Genomic DNA, 11,338 nt, shown 5'->3' with positions numbered 1-11,338 from the left:
GTATGAACTGTCCGAATGAATTGCAATTCCGTCTTGCGTGTGTTTTTTTAATATCCAGTTCTATATGCCGTATCTGAACTGCGCGCTTGTTCTTCAAACCCCAAATCAACGTTGGGTGCCCTAGATACGCGGATTGGGTTTAAGGTTTGGCGCTTCTGCTAGAGATGTCCTAAAGACCAAGATCTGCCCACTCCGCTTCCGGCGAGGGAGAAGTCACCGCGGCGCTACCGACGAGAAGGAGGTTGCCTTGTCCGCGACGGCGCCGCACAGGAGATCTTCGTGCTGATCCAGCGTGGAAGAGCTCTCCTCACCTCGTCGCCGCCGGGAAGAACCTTGACGCTAGTCTTCTCCGATCTGTGGGACCAATATCATGAGAGAAAAAGGGATGGGACGTTTCGTGAATTGGACAGTTTCCTTGGAGGAGATGATATGTCGCGAGGGTCCACTGAATGTGTTTCTTTTGCGTAAGAAATTCCCGTAGGTCTAGCATTACTCGACAGGTGCCGGCCCGTCAGAGATGCTCCTATATTGCGTGGACTCGCTCCAATGACAGCCTAAATCGAACTTCTTTGTGGAGTTTCCAGTTGCTTGTGCTGTCTGGCGGATGCCGTCTCTCTCTCCCCCTCTTCCCCTTCCAGGCGTTTCTATAACTAGCAAAGATTAGCGCGGCGGCACGCCGCACCAGTATAGTGGCCGACAGATTGAAAATTTGGTTAAAAAACATGGATACATTATTTAAATTGTAATACACGTTTAGATTAATCCTGAACTCAAAATGGGACAATTATTATTTTCATCATTGTTTTTAACTTAGTGTGTGAACCAACAATAGAGATAGAGAAAAACAACGACCAGGAAGCAAAGCATATAATATAACGATTATAGGCACATGCATTTTGTCCTTCTTTACTTTCAAAAGATTGCAGTTAACTGCAACTACTTACAAAAGTAATAGTAGATGATATCAATGACACATTTTAAAGTAAAACAGATTTGTACCACAGTAGATGATACAGCAGAAGTAGTTGCTCCTGACATGGCACATAGGCCAATTATATTACACATTATATTTTGACGATAAGTTGATATAGATCGGTAGCTTGATGGCTGATTCGCCAGTTGAACTCCCTCTGTGTCTTCAATTTCTAAACCACAACGGCTGGAGTGCACAAAAGGTACTCTCTGTCCTGAAGGTGAAGGAAAAAAGTGAGCGAAGCTAGTACATTGATGGATAGTAAAGTGAAGTTAATATGGTGCAATGGCATGGTGTTGTTCATTCAGTTTATTTAGAGCATCCCCAGCCGTTGGGGCTCCCCAGGCCGAAATCCGGCGTTATTTAGCGCCGGATGGATGAAGTTTTTGGCCTGGGGAGGCCCATTTTTCCAGCCGCGAGCCCATGGACGCGCACCCACCGCGTGCATAGCGACGGCGCAGTCACCGGGAAAGGCAATCGTCGGAGTTCCCTCGACGCATTGAACCGTCGCGAAGTGGACTGGAGAGCCGAAACGACTCGTCGGGAACGGTCGAAGTGGCCTCGATGCGAGAACCGCCGTAATGGAGCACGAACTCCGCGGAAGAGCAACCGCCGCTCTCTTTCGTCGAGAGACCTACATATACGGTTTCCGACGGCCGACGCCATTCATCTGTTCTCTCGTCGATCACCATCCTCCGTCAACCATGAGCGATCTCTCTTGGCCATCGGACACCGATAGCGAGGGGAAGCCGCCTGGATGGCGACATTGGTGGGACAAAGCTGCATCGTCCAGCAGCGACGATTCCCCTCCGCCGGCCAGCGAGGACAACGACGAGGAGGACGAGGAGGAGGCCGAAGAGGCCAAGGAGCAGGCCGAGGAAGAGGCCGAGGAAAAGGAGGAGGAAGAGGACGAGGAAAAGGAGGAGGACGACGAAGAGGCTGAGGGCACTGACGAGGAGGAGGAGTCAACTTCCTCCGACGAGGAGGTGACGAGCCGGAAGCGTCGCCGCGACGACGATGAGGCGGGGCCTTCTAAGAAGAAGAAGTAGTTTAAGTTAGTTTTAAAGTTTTTATATGTAATTTTTATGTTTATTCGAATTATATTCGAAATATATATAATCTATCTATGTTGCACCACTTGAGAGTTCAAAGCTTTCGTTCGACGAGGGTATTGCCGTAGATCGGGAAGACGAGGGTTTTGCCGTAGATCGGGAAGACGAGGGTTTTGCCGTAGATCGGAGGCCATTGTCGCCGACAAGTTGGGGCCACGCGCGCTTTCGTTTCGTCCGGAGTCCCCGAGCGCTCCCCGGGGGGCCGGGGATGGCGTGGGATCGCCGGATGAATTTAGGCCCAAATCCGGACGAAAACGAGGAACCGGGGGCGCGACTGGACCGAATTACGCCGTCCGGATGGAAAAAACGCTCGCCGGAGGCCTGTTCGGGGGGACGAGTGGAGATGCTCTTATACCTCTAGTGCTTACCCGGTCAGGTGAAACTTCTGTTTTTAGGTGGGAACATTTCCGTGTTACCTCTCTCTTTTCATTAGTTGCACTGCAAAAAAATAGACTGCCTATGAGGTGAAGTATAGATTCATTTAGCTTGGTCTTACAGGTTAGATGTAGGCATTCACCTTTTCTTGCGGACGTCATAGTTGGTTTGTGGTTTCTTCCTTTTTTGCTCTATGTTCTGTCATAAAAACATGAGATAGTTTACATATAAGATTGTTGCTGGGAACTGAAACAATTTATTGTTTGTTTCATTTGCTTACCTCTCCAAAGTCTGAATCGGCAGCCTCTAAGATGTCCTTGGCAGGTGTTGCCTGTGAGTTTTTGCTGCCTGTTGATGGGGGTTGCCATGAGACCACCTTACTCTCTTCATTAGGTTGGATATCCTTTGCAGTTTGTGGAACTGTACAGTGGTTTACCTCTCCACTCCCTTTATGCAGGGGCAATAAGGGCCCCTGTAAGCATTCTCATTATGGGTTGTCTTCCCTCAACAATATTGGCAGGCCGGCCATAAACCACCAGTTATGAGGATTATCCACCTCTATAACTATTAGTGCCAGCTCTGCATACGATCAACACATTAGATGACCTGAGGACTAATATACCTTGTTAGATTGACAAAGAGAATATAAACCCAAACACCAATAGTTGCACCACGCTCACACGAAGGAAATAAATAATATCTCTACTACTATAATGCAGCAGTTTTGAAATTTGATTTCAACCCCACTCTCTATTCCCGCCAGGCAATGGAGAATCACTCTTAACCGTTGATTTCACCGTGTACATTAGTACCCACCGTTCATCTTCGCCAAGCTGGGTAAGATCGAACGGTTGTAGTCTGCTGGATTCGCCTCTACTTCCTTCCCGCTCCACGCACATTTTTGGAAGCAGCTCGCCCCTTCCCGATGGTTCCACAGGCTGCAGCCAATTAAAAAAAGAACCTACTACTGACAGCCCACGGTCTTGTACTGGATACACTCCATCACATCGCAATGCATCATCTGTGTCTTGCCGCTCACACTTTACTACAGTACTGCTTTATTTTCGGCTCCCATGCACCGTGTTGACGACCTTGCTGTAGTCGATAAGATCGATCACAGCTCACAGGGCTTGAATGAGCTCAAGTGCCAGCACTTACGATACATCTCCTGTCTGCAACATACAATGTATAGATTGGCACCTCTTCCTTCTCTCCGGCCGCGGGCGTCCGCATATGTTCGCCATCGTATACGTATGTATACGAATACGATCTGTATACAGGCAACCCTGCGCTGTACAAGCCACATTCATCGTGTCCAAAGCCAACGCCACAGTTGGAAAGCTCATGTGAGTCCCTCCCTCTCTTTATTACTTTCCTCTTAATGATGGTTATCAGCATGCACGATTTGTTTACGTCACATTGATGCACATATGATGCTTCGTGTTAGTCCTGAAAGTAGAATTAGTACAGTAGGTTATCCGGTGTGTAGTCCCTGTTATTTTTATTAGCACACAAGGTGTTTGTCTTTTGATCTGATCCGGTGTGTTGGTTAAAAAAATCCAGTAAGTACTGGGATAAAGTGATTTGACTTATTTCTTGAATTCTTTTTATTTGTCTCGTGCATAATTATTCTTCACATTTGCGACATCTTTTGGATACTCATCGCCGATAGATATTTTATAGGAACAACGAAATCATTTGTTTACCAATGATAAAAAAGAGTGATTTTTGGTTAAACCTACTTATTAATTACGCCATGGAATATTAATGTTTCACTATTATCCTATATAACTAAGAAGTTCATCCCCACTAAGGGGATTTCTCTTGACATGCAAGACGTCCACCTCATGGGGAAACTTTGAGCAATCAAAGCCCTCCACATCACCATCACTGCCACGTCAGCCCAATAAAAAAACTGCAGACTACAATCCATTCAGTTTCCAAGCAAATTAGCCTCCCACCAATCAAATTAGGCTTCAGTTGCTTTGAAGTATCCATTCAATCGTGAGGCTAAAGATAGACAGTTTACTAAATCCATATGCATGCAGCCCATTTACTTCGTACGCTCACTAAATCCAAAGGATTTCTGTAGCCACTGACCGCTAACACTTCCTCTTCTCAATCAATTCCCGCACGAGGCACTCCAAGGCCTGGGCCGCGCCACCCTGGCGTCTGGTGGCCCAGTGGCCCCCCTCTGGCCTCTCTCGGGTGTTCTGGAAGCTTCATGTGATTCTAAGATGCTGGGCGTTGATTTCGTCCGATTCCGAGAATATTTCCTTACTAGGATTTCTGAAACCAATAACAGCAGAAAACAGCAACTGGCCCTTCAGCATCTCTTCAATAGGTTAGTTTCGGAAAACGCATAAATATGACATAAAGTATGCATAAAACATGTAGATATCATCAATAATGTGGCATGGAACATAAGAAATCATCGATACGTCGGAGATGTATCAGTGAGCTCTCTTCTGCCTTTGGTTCAAATCAAATCAGGTCATGTTTTGATTCAGCAATGGAAGATCCACATAATTACTATCCACCAGTTTCTGAACTCGCTCACAAGTCACACCCAATGGTCTGTTGCCAACACATGTTCTTAGCCTAAGGATTAAATTTTCTATCATTTTACTTTGGAATTTTGATTTAATTAATGGATGGTGCAATGCAACATGATTTATCATTAGATCATTTCAAGAAAAAAATATTCATGTTGAAATTATTTGAAGAAAACATAGTGGAAAAGGTGTGTTCATTCCATGAGATCCTAGGTAAAGATGAGAGTGCTCCCCTTCGGTTTCAAGAGGACGCAATTTCCAATTTATCTTAGCTTGACCATCACCAAAGCTCAGGAAGGTTTATCTACCTTTTGGATCCGGTGTTCTCTTATGGTCAACTCTATGTTGCTTTGTCACGAGGGACATTAAGATAAACAATGGGAATACTTACAAAATCAATTAAGGAAAATGGCCGGTTATGCAAAAATACCAAGAATATTGTCTACAATGATGTTTTGACTAAATTCACATACATGTACAGGTATAATGGTCAATGTTATTTCTAATATTGGTTCTTTTATTTTATATATTGTGTTTACAAGCATTAGATGTAAAAATAGCGAACTAGGTGTACCACTCTCGAGGTATCTACACGGAGACGATGATGCCTATTCTGGGAATATATTCGGAGCTAATGATGTCTACAAAAGGGAATGCAATAGAAAATGAATCGGTAGGCCATGTAGTTGGAAAACATGAGTTTCTTTACCTAGAAACATCTTTTTTTGCAGAAGAAAGTGCTTTGTCAATCAGATTAGAAAGAAATGGTGAATATTTCGTAATTTGTAATCCATTCATTGTTAAGGTAATTTTTTTATCTAAGCCATTCATTCTTAAGGTATTTTGTTTATCTTATCGAGTAAGATCTGATTAGCATAATAAGTCCAAGTTCCGAACTTTGAGATAGCTATACATTTTCCAAACATGAGCAACACAAATATTTTCATTATGTTCTTGTAACAAATGCGCCAAAAATATTATTTCTCAAATAGCACATATCTAGCTTTCTTCAGATAATCACCTATTATATTAATATATTTCTATCAATTAGAATCTTTATTCTATGATGTTTATTTAGGAACACAAAACGACACACGTGCAAGGCACGTGCCTTTTACTAGTATGTAATAAAAAGATCTCTAGCAAGTCCGGAACAGCTTCTATTTCTTTTATGATATGTACACAGCATATCAATTTGCACATTTAATTCGACCGGCAACCCTAGATTAAAGAGCCGAGTCCAAATATAAGCAACCCGTTCAATTCCATAGATCTGATAATCTTTCAGCAACCAGATCAGTTTCAAAGCCCGACAAATGAACCAAAAAAGAAACATTTTGCTCTGATGAAAGGCGTATGTCTGGTGCGAGAAATCAATGCTGTTGTGGTAAATTTCAAAAATATACAGTTAACAAAAAAAAAATACAGTAGAAACTTCTGTGCATCCTTTCCTGCTACCCCTCTTATGGAACCTTTGGTAAAGTCCCAATAGCTCTCTTCATTCTTCTCTACTTGACGGTTTGTACTTGTCTATGTTGGCCCGCCACTCACCTACAAAATCATGGAAATAAACGCCATTCAGATAACACTAACTTTGTTGCCAACCCCAATATGGGATGCAACTTATCATCCTATCCAAGGGGAGAAAATCACAAACAGAGTTGGATGCTTTTTTGAATTATCACTCTAGTGCAGTATTGCTACCCTACTCCATTTGTTGAACTCGTCAGAAGATAAACAAATATTTTAGTACGACTCTAGGCATTCCGTCCACATCAAGGAATGCCTCACTATGCTCATGTTGCATAGAATATAAATAGGAGACTTTAGGACAGGGAGAAACATCAACCAGTAAGAAATATATGTTCAGTGCATTAACTAATAGTCTGTTATACATCAAATATGTAGAATTTATACACCACGTGGAAGCTCACATAAAACTTGGATCGAGTTGTTACTTCTCTTTGCGATTGTTCAGTTCCTTCCTAAGCTAGAGAGATATATGACGCGGCACATACAATCAGCTAGCAAGCCATGAAATAAGATATGCGTAGCCTATACAACAATGCTTTGTCTACCCCATGTCTGAATATCTGCACTCATATTATAGAGGTATAGATATGCATCCCACTGTCCTTTTTTTCCCCTATACCACATTTGAACTAATATAGGAAAAATACAGAAAAAAAACTTCATTTTGAAAATGGCCAGAACTGAACAGTCAGTTATATATGAGTAACACATCTACAAAAGTCTCAACTCGAAGCAAGAGTGTCCATATTTTTTAATGTCTCAAGTCTCAACTCTAGAAGGATTTCATTACCTACAAAATCAATCTAATCATCATAAGGAAAGCTGGAGAAACAAAATCTAGTGGTCAGAGATACCTTTGAAAGTGTATCCGATAGCCATCTTCGATTCAAGCAATATTTGGCATATGGGACTAAAATATATGGTCCATTCTTAATAATCCAGACCAGAATCCACACATAGAAACAATGTCACTTATACAAGAAATCAACTCTAATGCACCAATTAGTGCTCATATTATACCGGCATCTTGGCCAACATATCTTCTTGCCTAGCAGAACATTCTCATTTGTTTGTATATTGTGAGCTCTCAACTTCTTCAATCAAAACAGTTGTAAGGTTTACTGTAAGTTTTGATTCCACACAAGAAGCCAAACTGAGAGCGAAGAAAATATAATCTCTAGTTACTAAAAGGTGAAAATTCTCTCTTTTGTAATCAACATGCTCTACAGCTCTAGCAGTCCCCATGAACATCAAGAGGCCAAGCGGCATCATGAATTGCAGACATGCTTCTAGTAAATGCTACTTAGTTTGGCTAACATCAAAATAACTACAGAAAGCATGCCACACAAAACATCAACTTTTACAACACTTGTACGGATACAGTATGCAAAACCTACATGCGAGTGTATAATTAAAACCCCCAAATTGCTGATGTTGTCTTGAAGTTGTTTGGCAACCTCAACATATTCGGTACACATCACATGGGGATTAAGAATTACAGAACTATGAATAGCCCAATGGCACAACAGACATATCTAGCCGATGAGGTTGATTTAAAGTAGACAGTTTTCTGATGGTGTATACCCTCCTGCTGTAATGATATTAAGCAAATATATCTTAAATGTGGCCATCAAGTTATTTGTACGAACATACAATATACACAATCAAACTTCATATAATTCAACATCTGCTCTCTTCTAATACATGATCAAGATAGTGGCGTAGCAATTCGAAAGAGTGACATAGAAATATGGGGATACTATCATCTCAAAGCATTTTCTTTAGAACCTAGGAATTTAACCTGTTTGCCATCAATGTATTGAATCCAAAGCACGCAGTCATACATCATTCAAAAATCACAGGTACTTTCTGTCAAAAACTGAGCGACTAAATTACACATCTGATGCTAATAGGTACACTCAATTCTCAAATATGCAGTAGATAGGACGTACTGAACACAAGAAAGATGCAGCGTCTGCTAGAGGAGACTACATGTGCATAGTTTTATCATTCACCATCCAATGGGTTCCAATGTTTATCTAATTCCCGATTGACTTTGGTTTTTGTTTGGTGTGGTAACCATATAGATCCCACTCCTGCCCTGCCCTTCCATTCTGCATCGGCCCACTAAACAAAATAGTGTTCATCATCTCTATGTCTTGGGAACAAAAATCAGCCCATAATAGTACGCAGGTAATTGCCAAGATTGAAAACATTGTGACTTTTTACCTCATATATGAGCAGGTAAAAAACTCCATGCTACTGTAAAATCCGTTTATAGCATCCTCTACAGTCGAGCGCAAGCTCGACCACACCCTCCCTCTGGCTGCATGTCGCCCGCCCAGTCTTCCCATGGCATGGCACCGCACCGTCGACGCCTTTGTAGTCGTCGTCGAGCGTGAGCAACCACAGACCACCGGTCCCATGTATCCCCACGGCGTGGCACAACGGAGCAGACACCCATTGAGCTGCACCTGAACCACTTTGCAAAACAAAATAAGATGAGAAGGACAACCTTATTTTCAAACATACTAAGAAAATGATCATGATCACACAGTAAACACAGAGATAGGAAATGTTCTCGATATTTTTGTTTCCAAGTTGCATGTGTACCTGTCTCTTATGGTGTTGAGGAGGAGCACCTCGCTTGGGGTGATCACCCATGGAATCTGGTCGAGGTTGAATTGACACACATCTAAATCCTGCAAGGATTTACAGACCAACAAAACAAATCTCTTCTCACAAACATAACATCAAACACTTGGTACATGCATCAACCTCGTGAAGAGAGAGAGAAGCTGTAGCCACACACGGTAGAGAGAGAGAAAGATGGTAGATGGTGCACAGCCCGGCGATGTACCGTCAGTTCTTTCCGCAGATGGGTAGTGACTGGCGGAGCCAGGATCAGAGCAAACCCCGGGTCAAAAGCTAAGCGCAAAAAAAAAACTTTAAAAACCCCATGTAATTGTACAAAAATCTAGTACGATTGCAAAGATTTAATTTAAACTCAATTCCTAATGATCCAAAAAAAATACAAAGAGATGATGAAAAAAACTTGAAGTCTATAGATTTTTTTTTTGCATCATCCCTGTTTGGTATTTTGGAAATCGATAGCAAAAAATTGTAGCATCCATGTTTGTCACTTTTATGTCTAAATCTCTAAATCTTTTATTCCTAAAGCATGAAATAGATAGCAAAATGAATCGGTTTACTTCTGGACAGTCACATAAATCAATTAAACTGAAACTTGAAAACGTGAGATGAATAAACCACCTAGTTGCTGCAGAGGAGTACGCAGTCCTGGGAGGGCGGGCCAGCGTCGAGCAGCCTATGGGAGCCGTGCTTCCAGCGTATCCGGGAGTGTGCGGACCTGGGCGGCAAGCTGGCCTGCCGGGGATGATGGAATGGGGAGGCGCGTTGCGGCGCACGCGTCCAGCCGCAGAGACCAAGGGGACGGAACCCCCTTCCCGCTCGATGTGGATCTCGTTTCCAACTAATTTGGGTCGTATCGGGTCAGAACGGACAGGCAAGTACTGGACAGTACCCAGAGCCAATTCCAAAATTCAATGCGTAGGTGGCCGGAAAATTTGATGCGTCCGGGGCCATGGCCATGGTTGCCAGGGGCGTAGCTCCGCCCCTTACTGAGGTCGAGCTCCTCATGTGCAGCTACCTCCGTGTTGCCGCCACCGGCTGAGAGAGAGGGAGAGGTTAGGCAGACATGGCCATGGTGCTGGTTTGTTCGTGTCCCTCATCCTGCTCTATCAAGGAGCCAGATCCTCGGGTCCTAGTGTTGGTCGCTGCAAAAAGAAGAGGATTAGAGGAGTGAGAGAAGGGAGAGAGAGGAGAAGACAGAGCTGCAACATCTAGCTACTTCCCCTTTCACCTCCAAGAAACGAAACAGGCAGCAGTGCTAGTCGACCAGCCGTCGGAGCCGGGGCCGTCTTCCATGCGAGGCCGTGGCTGCGCCGGGGAAGCCAGAGACCCACGTCAGGGCCGCCATCCAGAGGGAGCCTAGGCCAGGGGAGGGGGAGGAAGGGATCGGGTGGGGAAGCTTTCGGGCCAGCCATCCGGCGACCGCCACTCCTCGATCCCCACGGCCTCGCACCTCCCAAGCCACCGATCTAGTGCGCGCACCTCAACCCGCCTCCTCCTTACCCAGCAACATCCCCACCTGCTCGGCTGCTCCTATATAGAGCACATGTCGTCGGTCCAAGCTGCTCATGGGGACAACCGGCCGAGCGTGCACTGATGACCACCCGGCCACGGCGAGGGAAGCCAGGCCGGCGGCGCTAGAAAGTGTGAGTCAGGGAGAAGCTCAGGCGACCAGGCAGGCAGGACGGCGGAAACGGCGCACGAAGAGATGCTAGGTGGAGAGAGGAGAAGAAATTTCTGGGACGTGAACTGGTTGGGGAGCTATCGAGATAGCCCACGTGTGGCCACCGCACCGCTCTACCAGAACCTGGAAGAAGAAATTGACTACACACACCCGGACTTGAAACAGAAATCATCCGCATGTGAATAACCAGACTAAATTAGAATAGATTGGAATTCCAAAACAACCCCAGAAGTGCACACCAAATAATAACAGAGCCTATGAATACACGTGTCAGCATTAGAGGTATGCAAAAATTAAATCAAAAATTCTAACAAAAAAGAAGTTTGTTACCAAATAGTATAGTAGTTATACGGATCCTCCGCCGCCGGTAGTTTCTCCGCCACCGGCAGCTCTCCAGCCCACCCATCCGCCATCCCCAATCCCGAGTCGCCTAAACAACCCTCACCACTGAAAT

General features: G+C 44.2%; 1 long non-coding RNA gene across 2 annotated transcripts; it reads right to left on the bottom strand.

Annotated features, from left to right (window-relative positions):
• Positions 1 to 868: 868 nt before the first annotated feature.
• Positions 869 to 10,999, bottom strand: LOC124678110. 2 transcript variants are annotated; one of them, XR_006994334.1, is made up of 6 exons: positions 10,432 to 10,999; positions 9,162 to 10,345; positions 7,403 to 9,022; positions 2,741 to 3,039; positions 2,454 to 2,658; positions 869 to 1,187 (listed from the first exon to the last, which is right to left on the bottom strand). It is a non-coding gene; the product is annotated as an uncharacterized LOC124678110 (long non-coding RNA). The 2 variants fall into 2 exon arrangements; XR_006994335.1 differs by lacking the exons at positions 869 to 1,187; positions 2,454 to 2,658; positions 2,741 to 3,039 and adding an exon at positions 6,263 to 6,566 and having other exon boundaries at positions 9,162 to 10,999.
• Positions 11,000 to 11,338: the final 339 nt, after the last annotated feature.

Source organism: Lolium rigidum, chromosome 7, assembly GCF_022539505.1.
Source record: "Lolium rigidum isolate FL_2022 chromosome 7, APGP_CSIRO_Lrig_0.1, whole genome shotgun sequence".
NCBI lineage: Eukaryota > Viridiplantae > Streptophyta > Magnoliopsida > Poales > Poaceae > Lolium > Lolium rigidum.
The sequence above is the reverse complement of the archived record's forward strand: the minus strand, read 5'-3'. Positions and strand labels throughout refer to the sequence as shown.